The sequence below is a fragment of the Bos indicus x Bos taurus genome, chromosome 5, assembly GCF_003369695.1.
Source record: "Bos indicus x Bos taurus breed Angus x Brahman F1 hybrid chromosome 5, Bos_hybrid_MaternalHap_v2.0, whole genome shotgun sequence".
Lineage (NCBI taxonomy): Eukaryota > Metazoa > Chordata > Mammalia > Artiodactyla > Bovidae > Bos > Bos indicus x Bos taurus.
Genome location: NC_040080.1, coordinates 98347548 through 98367672, shown reverse-complemented (window position 1 = coordinate 98367672; position 20125 = coordinate 98347548). Strand labels below are relative to the sequence as shown.

The following is a 20125-nucleotide window of genomic DNA, read 5'->3' as shown; positions in this document are numbered from 1 at the left end:
GGGATCTTCCCGACTCAGGGATAGAACCTGTGTCTCTTACCTCTCCTGCATTGACGGGCAGGTTCTTTACCACTAGCACCAACTCTATTAATACCATTTTCCCAATTTAACAGGTGGAAACTGAGTCTGATAGAGATTACTTTACCAAATTTGCATAGCAAGTGAAGTTAAATCTGGATAACTCCAAAGTTCATGTGACATGTTAACATTATTTGCTGGAAAAAATTAGCAAAAATAGTACTTCTATGTTTCTGCATTACTGTAGAGGAAAAAAACAACAATTCAAAATGGGTTTTCCTGACAGTGAAGCTGAACCTTCATCATCATTGCAGATGAAATTATTTTTATAGTACTTAAAATATGATAAATATGTGGTCTGCCAATTTTGCTTTTTAGAGAGACATTTGATTGTCTTTTCTGGATTGTAAACCACTTGAGGCATTAATATGCAATATTTGTTTTTCTCTTTCTGACTTCACTCTGTATGACAGGATCTGGATCCATCCATATCACTACAAATGACCCAATTTTTCCCTTTTTATGGCTGAGTAGTATTCCATTGTGTGTATGTACCACATCTTCCTAGAAAATAGTACTGATGAACCTAGGTCTAGCTCAGGAATAGAGATGCAGCTGTAGAGAATGGGCATGTGGACACAGGGGCAGAAGGGAGCGTAGAAGACATTGAGAGGGTAGCATTGACATATACACACCACCAAGGGTAAAACAGATAACTAGTGGGAACCTGCTATAAGCACAGGAGGGTCAGCCCGGGGCTCTGTGATGGCCTAGATGGCTGGGACTGGGGGAGAGGTGGAAGGGAGGTCCAAGAGGGTGGGGATAAACCAGTACCTATAGCTGAGGCCCTTCACTTACAGCAGAAGCTGACACAATTTGTAAAGCAATTACATTCCAATTTTTTAAATTGCTTTTTAAAAGCAATTTTAATGTTTAAATGTCCTGACCCTATTTCATCCCTTTTTATGACTGAATAATATTCAGCCATAAATATTGACGTCAGGACATTTATTTCTACTTTTATAATCAGTAGAATCAGTGTGATATGGCATTTGAGTCAGAAAATCTGAGGTTTCCATTTTGACTCTATGTACTACTAACTGTATAGTGAGTTCCAGTTGGTTTAACTCAAAAGTAGGTAAATATGCTACATAGGAAAGGTTAAATGAAATAAATTATATAAATGCATAGCACAGGGGACATAATCAGTGCATTCTGTTTCTCTCTCTTCATAACTATCCCACCCCTATTATCTAAGTATCGGTTTTCCACGCATGGAGATATTCCAAGGAAATGTCAATGGGACACAGAAGTGTTATAACTGAACAATGTCCTGATTAAAACTCTTCTTCCATTATTTTCCCTTGAAGTGAAGTCGCTCAGTCGTGCCTGACTCTTTGCGACCCCATGGACTGTAGCCCATCAGGCTCTTCCGTCCATGGGATTTTCCAGGCAAAAGTGCTGGAGTGGATTGCCATTTCCTTCTCCAGGGGATCTTCCCAACCCAGGAATTGAACCCGGGTCTCCCACATTGCAGGCAGATGCTTTACCATCTGAGCCACCAAGGAAGTATTTTCCCTTACTATTATTCATTTCACACACATTTAGCCATCTCACCAACATGAGATTTTTAAAAGATGATTTTAATTCTAAAACTAACAGTAATAAAGTGAATAAAGGTACTTGGCATTCATCTCGACATTTCTTTTCTTCCAATTCTCCCTTTCTTGTTTCTTTACTTCTTCTCCCCAGGTTGTGACAGTAAGTGCTACTGATAATATAAGAAAGCTTCAGATCAAGATCAAGGACATATAATCTTAAACTTCTATCTGCTCACTTCTCTGACATGAAACTCTCCTTTTGAGGGTAAAATAGCAAAAGTTGAATCTTTCGTTTTTCAAAAATTTAAAGAGAACTCGAAGAAAAAAATGATTGATAATCCTGTGAACAAGAAAAATCTTATATGGCAAAGCCCAGCTATAAGCGGTCTCAAGCTTTAAAGATATATAAAGAGGAGGACATTTTTTGCTGGAAATAGTTTCACTTTGTTGGGATCTGAATGAAGTGTTTGATAAAAATTATTATTTTAATGAATGACAACTTATGTCATCTTTGACTTATGACATCTTTTCCTCTGGAGAACTCAGAGAATTTGATATATGTCCTTGAGGTATATAACAAGAGTATTATTTGACAGAATTTAAGTTGATAAAATGAAAATTCAGAGAGGCTAAATGAAATATACAGGGTCACACAGCATATTAGTGACAGGAATTCGATACTTTGATACTTAAGAGAGTACAGAAACTTCACAGTGAGAAACCAGAGGTAAGTTGCTGTGGACAGAAACTTTGTTTGCTTGAGGACAAAAACTTCGCTCTTGAATCCTCCTCTCCATACCCTAAAGGAAAGCACAATCTCATCAGAAAGGGGGTGCACAATGTGGCATATGTGAGATAGTACTTGGCATGGAAAGCTGACAAGGGGTACAAAAGTAACATACAAGGTGAGCTTTGATGGAAGAGTAAGAAGAGAGTTCCAAACATCTATTTCTGCTTTATTGACTATGCCAAATCTTTGACTGTGTGGATCACAATAAACTGTGGAAAATTCTGAAAGAGATGGGAATACCAGACCACCTGACCTGCCTCTTGAGAAACCTGTATGCAGGTCAGGAAGCAACAGTTAGAACTGGACATGGAACAACAGACTGGTTCCAAACAGGAAAAGGAGTACGTCAAGGCTGTGTATTGTCACCCTGCTTATTTAACTTACACGCAGAGTACATCATGAGAAATGCTGGACTGGAAGAAGCACAAGCTGGAATCAAGATTGCTGGGAGAAATAACAATAACCTCAGATATGCAGATGACACCACACTTATGGCAGAAAGTGAAGAGGAACTCAAGAGCCTCTTGATGAAAGTGAAAGAGGAGAGTGAAAAAGTTGGCTTAAAGCTCAACATTCAGAAAATGAAGATCATGGCATCTGGTCCCATCACTTCGTGGGAAATAGATGGGGAAAGAGTGGAAACAGTGTCAGACTTTATTTTTCTGGGCTCCAAAATCACTGCAGATGGTGACTGCAGCCATGAAATTAAAAGACGCTCACTCCTTGGAAGAAAAGTTATGCCCAACCTAGATAGCCTATTGAAAAGCAGAGACATTACTTTGCCAACAAAGGTCTGTCTAGTCAAAGCTATGGTTTTTCCTGTGGTCATGTATGGATGTGAGAGTTGGACTGTGAAGAAGGCTGAGCGCCGAAGAATGGATGCTTTTGAACTGTGGTGTTGGAGAAGACTCTTGAGAGTCCCTTGGACTGCAAGGAGATTCAACCAGTCCATTCTGAAGGACATCAGTCCTGGGATTTCTTTGGAAGGAATGATGCTAAAGCTGAAATTCCAGTACTTTGGCCACCTCATGCGAAGAGTTGACTCATTGGAAAAGACTGTGATGATGGGAGGGATTGGGGGCAGGAGAAGAAGGGGACGACAGAGGATGAGATAGCTGGATGGCATCACTGACTCAATGGACATGAGTCTGAGTGAACTCTGGGAGTTGGTGATGGACAGGGAGGCCTGGAGTGCTGCGATTCATGGGGTTGCAAAGAGTCCGAAATGACTGAGCAACTGAACTGAACTGACTGAAGACCTCCATGGTCCATGCCTGGAGTAGGCGTGGGGAGGGAAGGCTTGTTCCAAGCAGATGGGAAAGTTGTGCAGGAGCATGAAACCATGAGTGTAAATGAGCTGTGTTGTGAAAGTTGAAGGGGGCCTGTAGACAGAGTGTTTATGGCCCCCAAATTTATATATTGAAACCTAAACCCCAATATGATGATATTTGGAGGTGGGGACTTTGGGAGTGATTAGATCATTTGTGCCCATATAGGAGATGTGGTATATATGTCCAGTGAAATATTACTGAGTCATAAAAATGAATGAAATCTTGTTTGGGGCAACATGATGGACCTAGAGGACATATTCTAAGTAAAATAAGTCAAATAGAAAAAGACATACTGTGTGACTTCACTGATACAGAGAATCTAAAAGCTGAAAGAACAAACAAAACAAATGAAACAGAGCAAGAACGGAGCAGGACCCTATGGGCCTTGCTCCCCCCGCCCCCACACCACCATGTCCGCTGCCTGCCTTTTGTTTGTGGAAAACTTTAGTCAAAGAATAAATTTAATCAGAGAAGTGAGAAATGCTGAAACAAAGGAAAACAATCACAGACGACGTAATAAGGTAGTCATTAAGCATCCTCAAGGACCGTTCATCCTTTCTCAAGGGCTATGGATAATATTCTAAGCCATACCCTGTGATCTATCTTATAGATATGAAAATGCCCTGATGGAGAAGTTAACTACATGATGACCAGACTGTACCCAGGACATGAGCTGCAACAATTCCGAGAATTAGCCTCAGAGAAATGGGAACAAATGGAACTGAAGGTTAACTATTCAAGATGACACTACTCAGACCACCAATGGCCAATCTGAAGATGACTGATAGAGATGACTGTGCTGTTTCTGCATGTAGTGCCCCCCCCCCCCCAACACACACACACTCTGTTTTTAAAAGCTCGCATCCCCTGCTTGTTGGGTCATGGGGGGAGGAGGGTGAGGCAGTCGACTTTTGGACAGATGTCTGCCACCCTCCCCATACCTTCCCACCAGTTGCCAGCGTCTGAAATACAGCAAATGTTCCTTTCCACAAACCTGGCCCGTTTATTGACTTTTGAGCCGAGAGCAGCTGAACCCCACCACACACTGTTTCAGTAACAGAAAGACTCATATACACAAACTAGGCTTGCCAGGGGTCGGGGAGGCTAGGGAGTGGACAAAATAAATGAAAAGGATGAAGAGGTACAGCTTCCAGTTAGATGACATAAATCAAGACAAAAGACATAAGTCACTTGCCCTTTTCATCATGTACAGACACAGTGAGAAGACAGACATCGATGAGCTGGGAAGAAGGCCCTCATTCAGCCATGCCGGCACCTTTATCTAGGATTCTCCAGCCTCCAGACTGTGAGAAATAAAAGTCTGCTGTTTATAAGCCACCCAGTCCGTGTTATTTTGTTATAGCAGACTGAACAGACTAATACAAGGGGATAGTAACTAGATCCTGATCAGGTTTGCCCTTTCGAAAGCTGAATACGGTGAAAGGAAAGAATGGAGCTAAAGCTGGGAATAGAGAGATCAGCTAGGGAGTCCTCATCATCACTTGGGGGGCTGCAGGGGGATCCCTGCTGTGATGCTCAGTCAGTTTAGTTCAAGTGTAGATTCTTGGTGGGTGGGCCACCATCAGAGGTGTTCCTCATGCTCGCACATCATCTGCTTATCACATTAAGCCACATTCGCATCTCAGCAGATTCCAGAACATGTTATATACCTTTGCAATTACTCTAAGCAACAAATCAATAGAAGCCATAGTTGAAAGTAAAGCTAGAGAGACAAAAGCATGCCGATTTGAGAAGGGGTGAAAAAGAGGCACCCATGAGGGCAACCTAGAAGGAAAAGCCAAAGAGTAAGGAGGAATTTGCAGAGCTAAAAAAATGGAAGTCAAGAGAGAAGAAGGATGTCAGACACAGGGGGAAAAGGGTCATGAGCACCAAGTGCAGGGAGGAGGCCATGTGAGAGATGCACACAAACAGGGGAAAGTCTATTAAAATGGAGACTATGGGGTCACTGCTGAACCTCGACAAAAACAGTGTGTGTGGAGCAAAGAGTACAGAGGTCATTTTACAAGTAAATCGAGGGAATGTAAAGGGAAAGAGACAGCATAAATGAGCGTCTTTAAAAGACATTTAAGTTATGAAAAAGGAGAGGGAGGGGCTACAGCTACAGATGGAAGAATTTGTAGAATGAAAGCGGGGACTTTTTCACTTTCGTTTTTAAATGGCAGAGAGCTTGGAACCTGTTTAAGTCACAAGGGTAAGGAGTCTGGGGAAAGGATGTAATCAGGGAACCAACAGAAATACAGATGCTAAAAATGAAGAATTTGGGTGGGGCAGGAGATGGTTATCTGTAATTTAAAAGGGGAGAATTAAAAAGGGCAATTTCCTCAAAAGAAGCAAGGAAAGCCCTGGGAATAATATACCTCAGAGAACAAGTGGAAATAACCGTTTAGACTCTTAAAGCATCAGACACATCCACCATCAAAGCTCAGCTGCATCTCCTGGAGCAGTGTTACCCCTGACGACATGTCTCACCTCTCTAAGATACAGTTCCCTTATCATAAATGGTGACAAACGTCCCTACCTCAATGAGTCATGTGAGCACTTTCATCGCAGCATTCCCTACCTTTTCCCAGCTTATTTTTTGTTTCCCCATTAATACTTACAACTTTTTATTTATCTTGCGTATTATCTTTTTCTCCTATTAGAATGCAACAAACCACAGAGTGTGAATTTTTATCCACTGCTATATCCTTAGCAGTGCAGTACCTACACATCGTAGATGCTCCATAAATAATTACTGAATGAGTAAATGAATGAATGATTGGGATGTTGCAGAGCAGTTTCTCAACTTTAACACTGCTGATATTTGGAGCCAGATAATTAGTTTGGGGGCCTGTCCTAGGCTCTGTGGGATGTTTGGCAGCATCACTGGCCTCTAATCATTAGATGCCAATCACGCTCCACCGCAGCTGAGACAAGCCAAAATATGCCCGACGTTGCCAAATACCTCTTGACTGGCAAAAGTTCCAAGGTGAAAACATCTGCTTTGGGAGTCAGTGCCTTAAGTGCTACTCTTTAATATTGTTAGAATTATTATTAACACTGTTAGAATGGGCTAAAGAATAAGAAATGAAAGTAGCACTCAGTCACCAAATTCTCCCACAATCTGTTTGACTTGAGGTGGAGAAAAATACTGCTGCTGAGATGGGTATTGGTTTCGCAGCACACTGTCATTTGAGTTATTTTACCAAAAAACTTGTTCAGGAGAAAACAGTTCATAAATCGAGAAAGCACCTCCTTAGTCTCTCATCTGTTAGTTGCACGTGACATATTTTCTTCCTTGTTACCTCTCTGAATAAACAATAATAACACAAATAATTATCCCTACCCATTTAGTCAGGTATCATCCAAGTTAATCACGGATGAGACAGAATTTAAAAGCCAACCCTTTAAAGAGAATGATGTCTCCACCTCCACATTCTAACTAATAAAAGATTATAAAAAGTCAGAATATACAGCTCAAGCTTTCCTTTCCAGGATGATCTCTCCCTTCAGATTTTCTGTTTTACCATCCCATTCCTTTACTTTGAATAGAAACTGACTGTCTTGTACTCAAATGGCTACTTGAGTGGCCTTACAGAAACATGAGGATTACATAAAATGGGGACTGTTCCAAAAATTGCTTTGGGGAGCATAAACACATAATGCCATAAAAAGACCCAAAAATGCCTTGGCCACAGGTTCTTCCCCCTTAAGTATACACCCCATGAACTGGGGAGCAGTGTTAGACCAACAGGGAGCTCATGGTTACGGCACCCCTATGTCTGTCCCTGGGTCAGGAAGATCCCCTGGAGGAGGGCATGGCAACTCACTCCAGTAGTCTTGCCTGGAGAATCCCATGGACAGAGGAGCTCGACGGGCTATAATCCATCGGGTCACAGAGTCGGACACAATGAAGCAACTGAGCATGCACGTCTGAGTCTGCCTGAAGCAGTCTCAGTTGATCCCTGCTGTCCCGGGACACTCATGACGAGCAGCGTCTCCCATCTTCAAAATGTCTGGGTCTGGATGTGACATATAGATTCACATTTACACTGAGTTAGTGAACATTTAACTCATCACAAAAGAAAGGCAATGCTGAGAACTGGCCATCTGTTTTCCTATCTCTGGATCCCGACCACACCTCAGATTTTTCTCCGCACCCTGGCAGCCTAGCTTCTGGAAGAGAACTTTCTGTAACACAAGCTCAAAGATCAACTATCTGGGAGTCAATAAATGAATCAGTCCTCCCAGCTTATTGACCTATATGTCACTTATCTCTCTAGTCCCAGGAAAAGTGAAATGGTAATTAGATGGTCACATCCCAGAGTCTAGCAATTAAGTGATCATGTCCCTGGATCCTGATTGCTCGGGATTCCCAGAAGGCACTTAGAGCCAAGGCCAAGTTCAGTGAAACTTGACCCTCACCAGCCTTGGCCTCAGATTCCTTGGCCTGTTAAAAGGGCCCCAGACTGCCAGGTGCTGGCTAGAAGAGCCCCTTGATAAGAGCCTCCTTGCCCTGGAGCCCAACCCCACCTTAGATAAGAGGAGGGCTGATATTTACAGACAGCCAACTGACCGAGAATGTCCTGCCATGTTACTAGTAAGATAAGCCTTCCCTTTTCAGGACCAAGAACACAGCTTAAAGGTTACATGCAAATCAGGAGTTAGCACCATAACTGTAAGCCCACTCAGATCAGCGTCCCTTGAGGAAGAAGGAACTGAGAACGTGGGAACAGCTAAAAGGTAGCTGGGAATTCAACAATGTCTGCTAGGAGGGTACCCAACATTTCCTGGACCAGCAGTCCTGCTTACCTCCAGTTGCAACTCTCACCACAGATCAGATCAGATCAGATCAGTCTCTCAGTCATGTCTGACTCTTTGCAACCCCATGAATCGCAGTATGCCAGGCCTCCCTGTCCACACCAACTCCCGGAGTTCACTCAGACTCACGTCCATTGAGTCAGTGATGCCATCCAGCCATCTCATCCTCTGTCATCCCCTTCTTCTCCTGCCCCCAATCCCTCCCAGCATCAGAGTCTTTTCCAATAAGTCAACTCTTCGCATGAGGTGGCCAAAGTAATGGAGTTTCAGCTTTAGCATCATTCCTCCCAAAGAAATCCCAGGGCTGATCTCCTTCAGAATGGACTGGTTGGATCTCCTTGAAGTCCAAGGGACTCTCAAGAGTCTTCTCCAATACCACAGTTCAAAAGCATCAATTCTTCCATGCTCAGCCTTCTTCACAGTCCAACTCTCACATCAATACACGACCACAGGAAATATCATAGCCTTGGCTAGACGAACCTTTGTTGTCAAAATAATGTCTCTGCTTTTGAATATGCTATCTAGGTTGGTCATAACTTTCCTTCCAAGGAGTAAGCGTCTTTCAATTTCATGGCTGCAGTCACCATCTGCAGTGATTTTGGAGCCCCCCAAAATAAAGTCTGCCACTGTTTCCACTGTTTCCCCATCTATTTCCCATGAAGTGATGGGACCAGATGCCATGATCTTTGTTTTCTGAATGTTGAGCTTTAAGCCAACTTTTTCACTCTCCTCTTTCACTTCATCAAGAAGCTTTTTAGTTCCTTTCACTTTCTGCCATAAGGGTGGTGTTATCTGCATATCTGAGGTTATTGATATTTCTCCCAGCAATCTTGATTCCAGCTTGTGTTTCTTCCAGCCTAGGGTTTCTCATGATGTACTCTGCATAGAAGTTAAATAAGCAGGGTGACAATATACAGCCTTGACGTACTCCTTTTCCTATTTGGAACCAGTCTGTTGTTCCATGTCCAGTTCTAACTGTTGCTTCCTGACTTGCATATAAATTTCTCAAGAGGCAGATCAGGTGGTCTGGTATTCCCATCTCTTTCAGAATTTTCCACAGTTTATTGTGATCCACACAGTCAAAGGCTTTGGCATAGTCGATAAAGCAGAAATAGATGCTTTTCTGGAACTCTCTTGCTTTTTCCATGATCCAGTGGATGTTGGCAATTTGATTTCTGGTTCCTCTGCCTTTTCTAAAACCAGCTTGAACAATTGGAAGTTCACGGTTCACATATTGCTGAAGCCTGGCTTGGAGGATTTTGAGCATTACTTTAATAGCGTGTGAGATGAGTGCAATTGTGCCGTAGTTTGAGCATTCTTTGGCATTGCCTTTCTTTGGGATTGGAATTAAAACTGACCTTTTCCAGTCCTGTGGCCACTGCTGAGTTTTCCAAATTTGCTGGCATATTGAGTGCAGCACTTTCACAGCATCATCTTTCAGGATTTGGAGTAGCTCAACTGGAATGCCATCACCTCCACTAGCTTTGTTTGTAGTGATGCTTTCTAAGGCCCACTTGACTTCACTTTCCAGGATGTCTGGCTCTAGGTCAGTGATCACACCATCGTGAATATCTGGGTCTTGAAGATCTTTTTTGTATAGTTCTTCTGTGTATTCTTGCCATCTCTTCTTAATATCTTCTGCTTCTGTTAGGTCCATACCATTTCTGTCCTTTATTGAGCCCATCTTTGCATGAAATGTTCCCTTGGTATCTCTACTTTTCTTGAAGAGATCTCTAGTCTTTCCCATTGTGTTGTTTTCCTCTATTTCTTTGCATTGATTGCTGAAGAAGGCTTTCTTATCTCTTCTTGCTATTCTTTGGAACTCTGCATTCAGATGTTTATATCTTTCCTTTTCTCCTTTGCTTTTCGCTTCTCTTCTTTTCACAGCTATTTGTAAGGCCTCCCCAGACAGCCATTTTGCTTTTTTGCATTTCTTTTCCATGGGGATGGTCTTGCTCCCTGTCTCCTGTACAATGTCACGAACCTCATTCCATAGTTCATCAGGCACTCTATCTATCAGATTTAGGCCCTTAAATCTATTTCTCATTTCCACTGTATAAGCATAAGGGATTTGATTTAGGGCATACCTGAATGGTCTAGTGGTTTTCCCTACTTTCTTCAATTTCAGTCTGAATTTGGCAATAAGGAGTTCATGGTCTGAGCCACAGTCAGCTCCTGGTCTTGTTTTTGCTGACTGTATAGAGCTTCTCCATCTTTGGCTGCAAAGAATATAATCAATCTGATTTCAGTGTTGACCATCTGGTGATGTCCATGTATAGAGTCTTCTCTTGTGTTGTTGGAAGAGGGTGTTTGTTATGACCAGTGCATTTTCTTGGCAAAACTCTATTAGTCTTTGCCCTGCTTTATTCCGTATTCCAAGGCCAAATTTGCCTGTTACTCCAGGTGTTTCTTGACTTCCTACTCTCACCATGGATCCCCTCAAATTCCAGAAGGAACTGCTTTCAGTTTCTCAGGTCCGTCACAGTGACTCTCTTCCTCAGTTCAGTTCAGTGGTTCAGTCATGCCGATTCTTTGGACTGCAGCACACCGGGCTTCCCTGTCCATCACTAACTCCTGGAGCTTGCCTCTTAGTGCCTTGGAATATGGAGTTCTTTAGCGCACATTGCAACCTCTAATCTGTATTTTACTCATCTCTCTAGTCTCAGCGTAGGTATGATATCCTCCCAGGAACTCTCACTGAAACCCACCAAATTGGAATCACGGTATCCCTCCTTCTAAAACATCCATTTTGTATTTCCTGCTATCAATGGACTTAACACATTTGGTCATAACGGTCTCTTTATTTGTCTATAACCTTCCTCAGTTATAAGCCCTTTGAAGTTAGGAATCGTGTCTTGCTCCTTGTTCTCTGTTTTCTCCCAAGTAACACACACAATACCTGGTATGTAGCAGATACTCAAAGAACATATTTTGAAGGAATGAATGATCAGTTTCACTTTGGTGGCAGGAACTGTGCAGCCTAATGCATGAAAAATGACACCTGACAATTAAGGAAGCACTTATTCAAAAAAAAACATGGTATAGAGAGCACCCAATATTTCCATTACCTTGTTACTTATATGTCACCTACCATGTACCAGACATTATACTTGCAAAGTTATTGTGAGTATTAAATTAGATAATGCACATATTTGATGTTTAATAAATAGTAGCTGATGTTGCTATATTACTTAAACTTCCCTACAACCTTATGATGTAAGTAAGCATTCATGATCTGCCTTTTAATACTTGAGGAAAGAGCCCGAGAAAGGTTAAAGTGGCTTGATAGAAAATGGAATTGTCAAGATGCTAAATAATAACTGCTTCACCCTAAAATCCAAGATCTTTCACCGTAGAATACAGCCTGTTTATGAAATGAAAGGGAGGGAGGGAAGGAGGAAGGAAGGAAGAGAAAACAGGAGGGAGGGGAGAAGAGATATAAAGAAAGAAGAAAGGAAACAAGATTGAGAGGATTTTTCTTTTAAATCTGCTTAAACCTTATCCTTGCAAAATTCCTCAACCAACATCACTGCATCAATTTCCATATAGGACCCAGCTCCACCTATCAGTCATGGTTTATGAAGGAATATTATATTAATGATCAAAATCCCTGATCTCACTGAGCTGTGACATTGCTTGGGTATCATAACCAACGTGAAGCTCTAACCACACTGACTCTTCTTGCCACAGCATCATTGATGGGTGTGTTCTGAATCTCTTACCTTTATCCTGGCTCTGGTGAGATCTCTCTGGCTTGCTGGTGTTGATCCCCTCATTCTTGTGGAGGATGGTGAATCAGAATGCATGGTCAAGTGCTTTAGCAAACTGAGATTAAGCATCTATATCAAAAGTCATAAAAGTTTGTGGGGAGGTAGAGGAGGAGGCATCAATTGGCTGTTCACATCTGGTTTACAAGCAGCCTTTCTACACAGATGACACAGGAAAAATAGATATACTGTTTAACGGAGAAGGCAATGGCACCCCACTCCAGTACTCTTGCCTGGAAAATCCCATGGACGGAGGAGCCTGGTGGGCTGCAGTCCATGGGGCCACTAAGAGTTGGACAAGACTGAGCGACTTCACTTTCACTTTTCACTTTCATGCATTGGAGAAGGAAATGGCAACCCACTCCAGTGTTCTTGCCTGGAGAGTCCCAGGGACTTGGGAGCCTGGTGGGCTGCCGTCTATGGGGGCGCAGAGTCGGACACAACTGAAGCGACTTAGCAGCAGCAGCAAACTGTCTAACACCTAGTAACTGTGGGAAATTTATCAGGCCAGATCAACGCCATCTTTATTCGCCTCTCCAAAGAGAAAAACCCTAAGAAAATGCTTCCAGAATCAACAATACATTCCAGAGAACTCAGAAAGGAAGGTGAGTCTCGTACTTGCTTTCAGAAATGTTCTTGGAGGATTCAAGGATAACCATCTCGGTCAGACCTGTAAAACCATACTTCTTCCTTCATTGAACACACCCTAGATGCCAGGCACTACATGGAACTCTACGATTGAATTGTTAACTATACAAAAATATATCTGCCCTCCTGGGCCATATAGTCTAGTATGAAGACAGGTAATCAAATAATCACAGAAATATATATATGAGTACAAACTATCAATAGTTTGGCCACCTGATGTGAAGAGCTGACTTATTTGAAAAGACCCTGATGCGGGGAAAGATTGAAGGCAGGAGGAGAAGGGGATGACAGAGGATGAGATGGTTAAAGAGTCAGACACAACTCAGCAACTGAACTGAACAAACTATCATATTCCTCTTGAAGAAAATAATTAATTAAAAAATATATAATGAGCAAATTTTTTTCAAAAAAGGTATAATTGAAATTCTGTCTATAATAACCAAAAAGCTACTAATAACTCCCCAAAAGATAGAGCTTGCTGGGTTGATGAAGATAAAATTATTCTTAAGTCTAAGCCTGTCCAGTAAGAAAGCCTATTTTCTCATGTACTGTATTTCTTTCCAAGAAGAAAGTGATGTAAAAAATCATTCTGATATTTATGGCTACTAAATGTTATCTATTTATTTTGTGAGGATCAGTGAAGTACAAATACTTTATTTCAGAGAATTATGAAACTTTAAAGTTGGGGAAAGGTTTTGAAAGTAAATCCTATCCCCCTTTATAGTTTCACAGATGAGGAAACTAAGATCCAGAAAAAGCAAGTGACTTGCTCAACATCACACAAATATATGTGTGTAAGAGCTGGAAGTGAAACTTGGGTTTCCTCATTCAGGGTTCTTTCCTCCAAACCAAGTTACAATAAACCCCTTATTTTTTTGTAAGGGTGTTAATTACCCAACAGGTCAGAGTTTGCTTTTAAAATCCCCCTCTCTCTCTCTCCCTCTTACACACACACACACACACACATACACACACAGAGAGAGAGAAATAAAAGAATATGCTTAAGGCAAAAGCTATCAACTAAATAGTAATCTAGCTTTCCACTACTAGAATTACACAACAAACAGAAAAAAAAAAAAAATATGTATTCTTTGTTAATTCAATCCCTAAATGAAGCTTTCAGACAAAGTCCAGTCAATTACCCCAGATTCTTTGCTGTCTGCGTGTGGTTTGTTTGATTTTATACAGAAAATGGTTTAGTTAGTTCCACATAAAAGCTCATGTGGAACAGACGGGAACTTTTTCAAAGACTCAAAATATTATATTATTATACTCAGCCTTTGACAAGCAAAATTTTTTCCCAAGGTGACATTCATGTACTTTCCATACTGTGGTTATTCAGAATTTGTCTTAGCAACTTAATTTATTTTACATATTCAAATAGCATAAGCTTAGATGATTAAGAAAAAAAAGACAATGCAAAAACACAAAATTTAAGTGTAGATTTCTTCAAAATCAAGGTAGGAGTTTAGTATGTATTATCCACATTCTAGAGCTAAAGACATTTTTAAATCTCCTGAAATTTGGCATCATCTTAACTTGAATCATCTGCTCAAAAAGCAGGGACAGGAGTAAGAGATACCAGAAAACCTAATCTACCCACCAAGGGTGTACACCCTTTCTCATTAGTGTGAGCCTGTCATGAAAATTTAACCGAGCATTTTTTGTTTTAGGCTTAAGTTTTCTCATGGAAACAATGAAGAGTGGGATAAATTACCTCGTTAGTTCCTTGTAGCATCAGAATAGCCTGTTCTTTTTAATTCTCACTTTTATTATTTGCTCCAAAATCTAAATAAGACTCAACATATGTCCCAGGAACAGAGAGAACTGGCATAAGAATAAAGCAGAAAGCAAAGGAGGCTTCAGGTAAGAATCTAAAGGTACACATGAATCACACGTATTAGGGAAAAAAGGCTCTGTACTCTGTGATGACCCAGATGTATGGATGGGGTGGGTGGAAGGGAGGCTCAAGAGGGAGGGGATATATGCATACTTACAGCTGTTTCATAGTTGTTCAGCAGAAACTAACACAGCATTGTAAAACAATTACATTCCAATAAAAAGAGAGAGAAATGATAAAGTGACACTCAGAAGTTAAATATATCTCAAGATGCTGGTAAAACTGTACTCTCAAAATACAGATTTCAAGATGTTAAAAGCATTAAATATCTACAGATTTTTTTTTTTTTTACAAACTACTGTTGTTTGTGTACTGATCAGTTTTCTTGAATTTACATGAATAATACTGGAACTTCAAGTATGTTTGGAGAATTTGAAAGGAAAATACCATTCCTTTGCTCTATGAGAATTGCATTAATTTAGGTAAACCACACTTCCTGGTATCCATTTATCACATACAATATAATAACATTATCACTAACCTTAATACTCATGCCAAAAATGCCTTAGATGAAATAATATAAATTAACTTCTATTCTAAGGTTTTACATTATAATTTCAGAGATAGAATTGCAGGGCAAAAGCAATAACTGGAACCAATAAATGAGAACAATTTCTCTTAATGAGAACAATTTACCTTAAAAAGCACAGAAATATATATTTTTTAGCTTAATAAAAACTTTATAATAGTTTTTTATAGAAAACAGTAACTCTCTGATAAAATATTAATATTCTTTGCATGATTCCAGTAGCAAACAAAAAAATTGCAAAAGTTGACAATGCAGTTCCAGAAAATAAGGTGATTGCCAATTGAACATGTGGGAAGAGAAAGTATCCATTTCGCTGAAGGAACATACAGAGTCCTTTTAAGATAAGTACATTTAAAGAAAACCGTTTTGGACAACGTTACCTCCATTGTACGTTTTTGGCTTTCTTTCACAAGACTGTGATTTTACAGATGCTCTTAGTACCAGTAGGGGAATCTATACTGGAAATTCTTTCTTTGCCATTTGGCAGAGTACACATAGTAAATAAGTAACAGAGTTAAGATTTTATTTTTGGTTTTTATGTGTGGCTGGCTGAAAAGACAGACTTTTACCATCATGTTGAATTATACTCAACAAAAATAAGGAGAAACAGCTAAGAAAAAAAAAAAAAAAGACAAGACGAAAGGAAAGGAAGAACAAATTAAAAAATTAAAATTTCTTTTTGAAACAACACAGCAAGAGTAGAGGAGCTGGTTAGCAGGGACATTGTTGCATACGATATATATGTTAGCAGCATTATTACATGTTATGTATGTAATCCAGAAATAGGAACAAAATAGTGGAATGAACACACACTCTCTCCCACTCTGTCTGTGATATGATCAAAGAAATATATTCATAACAGCACTGGAGAACAAGAAAGAGTAATGTCAACACCAAAGAGGAAGATCATCGTAAGAGATACGGAGCAGAGAGGTTTGAATTCTCAGGGAAACAAGACCAGAGAATAGCACACAGGAGAGAAGCAGTGTGGAATGAGAGTGATTACAGGGAACTTCAGGCAGAAGGAGGTCAGGGAGCAATTGTCACAGTGATTAATTGGGGCAGTGCATTCAAAGGAACTAGGCTTGTCAGCCAGCCCCCCACCTCTTGAATACATGGAGCTAGACAGAGCAGTGATTGCCCACAGGCTAAAATACAAGACTGGGCTCTGAGACCAGAGAGCTGGGGCAGTTCATTGTCACAAGCAGCCAGTGATATTCACATGTCCTCCTTGCAGGATGTCTTCTTCTGTCTCCACAGTCGCTGGGATGAGCTCCATAATCTGAGCCAATTTCTACTAAAATGTGAACAAGTTATTCAATCTTATATACCAATGAAACTAAGAAGCTGAGATAAGGAAAGATGTGGGATATAAGAAAGCATGGTAAAAAGAACAAAAGAATTAAAAGTGTATTGTTGAACTTAAATTGTTATGCTTAATAGAAAAAAAAATTGTACTAAAACTTCAAATGATCCGCAATTGGGAAGTGATGAAACACAAGGAAATGAAACAGTATTAACATTCTTATTTTGTTTTCTGGGAGCATATAATGCTGATGAGCTCTATTTGTTATCCAAAACTAATTATGTTTAAAGCTATCTCTTAAGAATTTAGGAAACTTACTGGCAGTCCAATGGTTAGGACTCTATGCTTTCACTGCCAAGGGCCAAGTTTCAGTCCCTGCTTGGGGAACTAGGATCCCACCAGCCACGTGGTATGGCCAGAAAAGTAAAATAAAAATAAGTAAATAAATAAATTTAAAGGTAAATCTACTGATTAAACATAGTGAATTAAATACCCATATTTATTTTATTTCCTTTGAAATGCTTCTAAAAACTTTAAAGGAAATTAAGTGCATACATGCACACACTGACACTCTAAATCAATAATACTAATAGCAAAGAACTGAGGAGGAAATGATAGCAAATGAGGTATGCGAAACAAAGAGAGGAAAGGAAAACAGTTGAATAAGTGGTAACGTATTTGATAGATTAGATAAAGCTAATTTTTATGCCTGAAGAGAGGAATGCTAATAGGAAATAAGACAATTTGTGCAGAAGAAACCCAGAATGCTTTAGGAACTGAAGGTTCCAAGTATTTCTGAAGATAGGGATGAGAGGGTAAAACTAGAGAAAGGACTCTTCAAAGAAAGTCTAAATAAGGAGCAGTCAGACCCCCAAAGTCCTCCCCTATACCAGCAGCTAGGTGAGTACCTCTTACACATCTAAAAAAGATAGTAGAGATAGAGAATCTACATTTTCTTGTATTAAAATACATCACAACTTCAACTGACAATTACAACACAAATTCAAGCCCACAGGGTTTTTACTTAACCTCTTTGATCTTATATTTGAACGACCTTCTTCCGTGCCAAAAATCTAATTCCCAACACCAACATAATTTCTCATTTTTTTATTCCATAGTATACACATAGTATTCCCTGGTAGCCCAGTTGGTAAAGAATCTGTCTGCAGTGCAAGAGACTGGGGTTCAATCCCTGAGTCGGGAAGATCCCCTGAAGAAGGAAATGGCAAACCACTCCAGTGTCCTTGCTGGAAAATTCCATGGACAGAGGAACCTGGTTGGCTGCCGTCCATGGGGTCACAAAGAGTCAGACACAACTGAGCGACTAACACACAGAGGGAGGGAGAGAAGGAGAGAGAGAATCTAAAACAGTAACAATACTATCATCAACAATAAAATTAGAAAACGCAGTTTAAAATTTTTTTGACATTCCCCCCACCCTCCTGCTCCCTTAGGGTATTTCTACAGATGAGTTAGCCACTTGAAGTACTTTCTCTCTGAGTTTAAGGTATTAATTTGAGACTCGTGTTCATTTGTGCCATTTTGCTTTCAATTTTTAAAGATTGCTTTGTCTTGAGATTAGCTTTGCTTTACAGTTATGTAAAATGCTTGTGTGTTTTTTAAATTTAAATCAGAAACAAAAATATATTCACACATTTACCTTTTAACCCTGTCCCCTCCGACCTCATTTCCTCTCTCACTCCCTCAAAGTATCTTCTTCCTGAGTCTTTTTTTTAATATAAGCAAATTTATATTCAGACTACCTTATTCTCAGAGCAGCATACCATAAACACTTCTTGCACCATGATTTTTTTAATTAACAATAATTGTAGAGATCATTCCATAAGCTTACTAATTTTTGAAAAGTATGTTATTTTGTAGCCCACGTGAAAAATTTGGCTATAAAATAGGAGCATTAGTGGCCAGCTGCTGGAAAAAAAGATTTAATCCAAATGCTTAAAAAATATATATATGCAGATTTTTGGAGCTTTGTAGTAAACCTTTAAAAAATGACTCACCAGATTCACAGCATCGTGCTGGGAAAAATTAGAGTAGGTGGCTTTGCTTCTGAGAGGCATACACAGTGTACAATTTTACCATGCAAAATGCTTCTGCTACTACAATTTTCCTTTGCTTTGCCTTTTTGAAAAGTAATGTTCCTTCCTATTTTAGCAGCACCATTTGCATGCCTATTATTCACATTGAACTGGGATTTCCATTTTTATCTTCCTTTTGTTACTTGTTTTCATTCCAGCACTTTCTCTTCTTGCTCTTTGCCTTTCCTTTATCTTGCCCTTAAATGGAGGCCTCATGCTATGGGAAAAGTGCCATGACCTTATCCTCCATCAAGCCAGGCCTTGTCCCAATTTAATAAGATAAGTTCCCCTGAACCACTGCCAACAAAGCTAGGATGTCCCACACATGTTTGCTATGGAAACACCTTCATGACTAACAGTCTCTCAAATTAAGGTATTTTCAAATCGAAGCAAGAAGTGGTTTTCATTTTTTAAAAAAACATATCCTGCAGCTAAGGAAAAAATATACTAATTTTCTAAAAGTTGTAAGTTGCTATACTAATATATCCAGCTTCTCTGAGAAGTAGAATCTTAAACAACCCTGACTCCAAGGTATATACATAATAAAAGCAAGAGTTCATGAATACTCACCTGTGTCTTTGAACAGCCTCTGTTCTCTTCTGTTGTGTGTTTATATGGTCATGTGTTGGAGTTGTGCCAAGGTCTTTCCTTAGAACAGAAGTGTGGACACTGAAGACCCCGCATGATTTGGATGCCGCCAAATCACCAGATATCCCACCACTTTCCATCTCACACTATAATGGCACGTTATTGATTCATAGACTTCTATAGACCCACAGGCCATTTTGCCTTTGTTCAAGCTATTGCCTTTGCCTGAGAAGACTGGATCTATTTTCCAGGTGAATCTCCCTTTCATTCTTAAACACCTTGGTCAGGCACTTCCTTCTCTAAGATTTCTCTGGCATACCCTTTTCTCCTGCCCAGGGACAGCTGATTATTTCCTTTTAATTTCTTACATGCCCTTAGAACTGGGGCCATTTAGAGGGAAGAAGAGACTGTGTTTTATTTATTAAGTTCCCCAACCCCTACCCCCATACCCAACAAGCATGGGTTCTGCTCAATAAAAGATGCTGAATTAAATGACTGAATGAGTAAATGGGCATGTGGTATCCTTTGTTTTATTGTTTAGTTGTGAAAGTGAAAGTCGATCAGTCTTGTCTGACTCTTTGTGACCCCGTGGACTATACAGTCCATGGAATTCTCCAGGCCAGGATACTGGAGTGGGTAGCCAGACAGCCAACCATCTCAAGAATCCTCTATGTCCATCTAGGGCCTTCATATATGATTCTACCATGCTGCTAACAATCAGTCCAATTTT

At 40.1% G+C, this 20125-nt stretch overlaps 1 long non-coding RNA gene across 2 annotated transcripts in view; it reads right to left on the bottom strand.

Moving 5' to 3' along the window:
• The window catches only part of LOC113893287, a 78136-nt gene that overhangs the window by 23993 nt on the left and 34018 nt on the right, over positions 1–20125 (bottom strand). Inside the window, exon 1 of one of the 2 annotated variants that reach the window (XR_003511273.1) lies at positions 18730–18933. The exons of the other annotated variant lie outside the window; for it this stretch is intronic. This is a non-coding gene — a long non-coding RNA (uncharacterized LOC113893287). Of the gene's footprint in view, positions 1–18729; positions 18934–20125 lie in introns of those variants that run through there. 2 annotated transcript variants of the gene reach the window in all.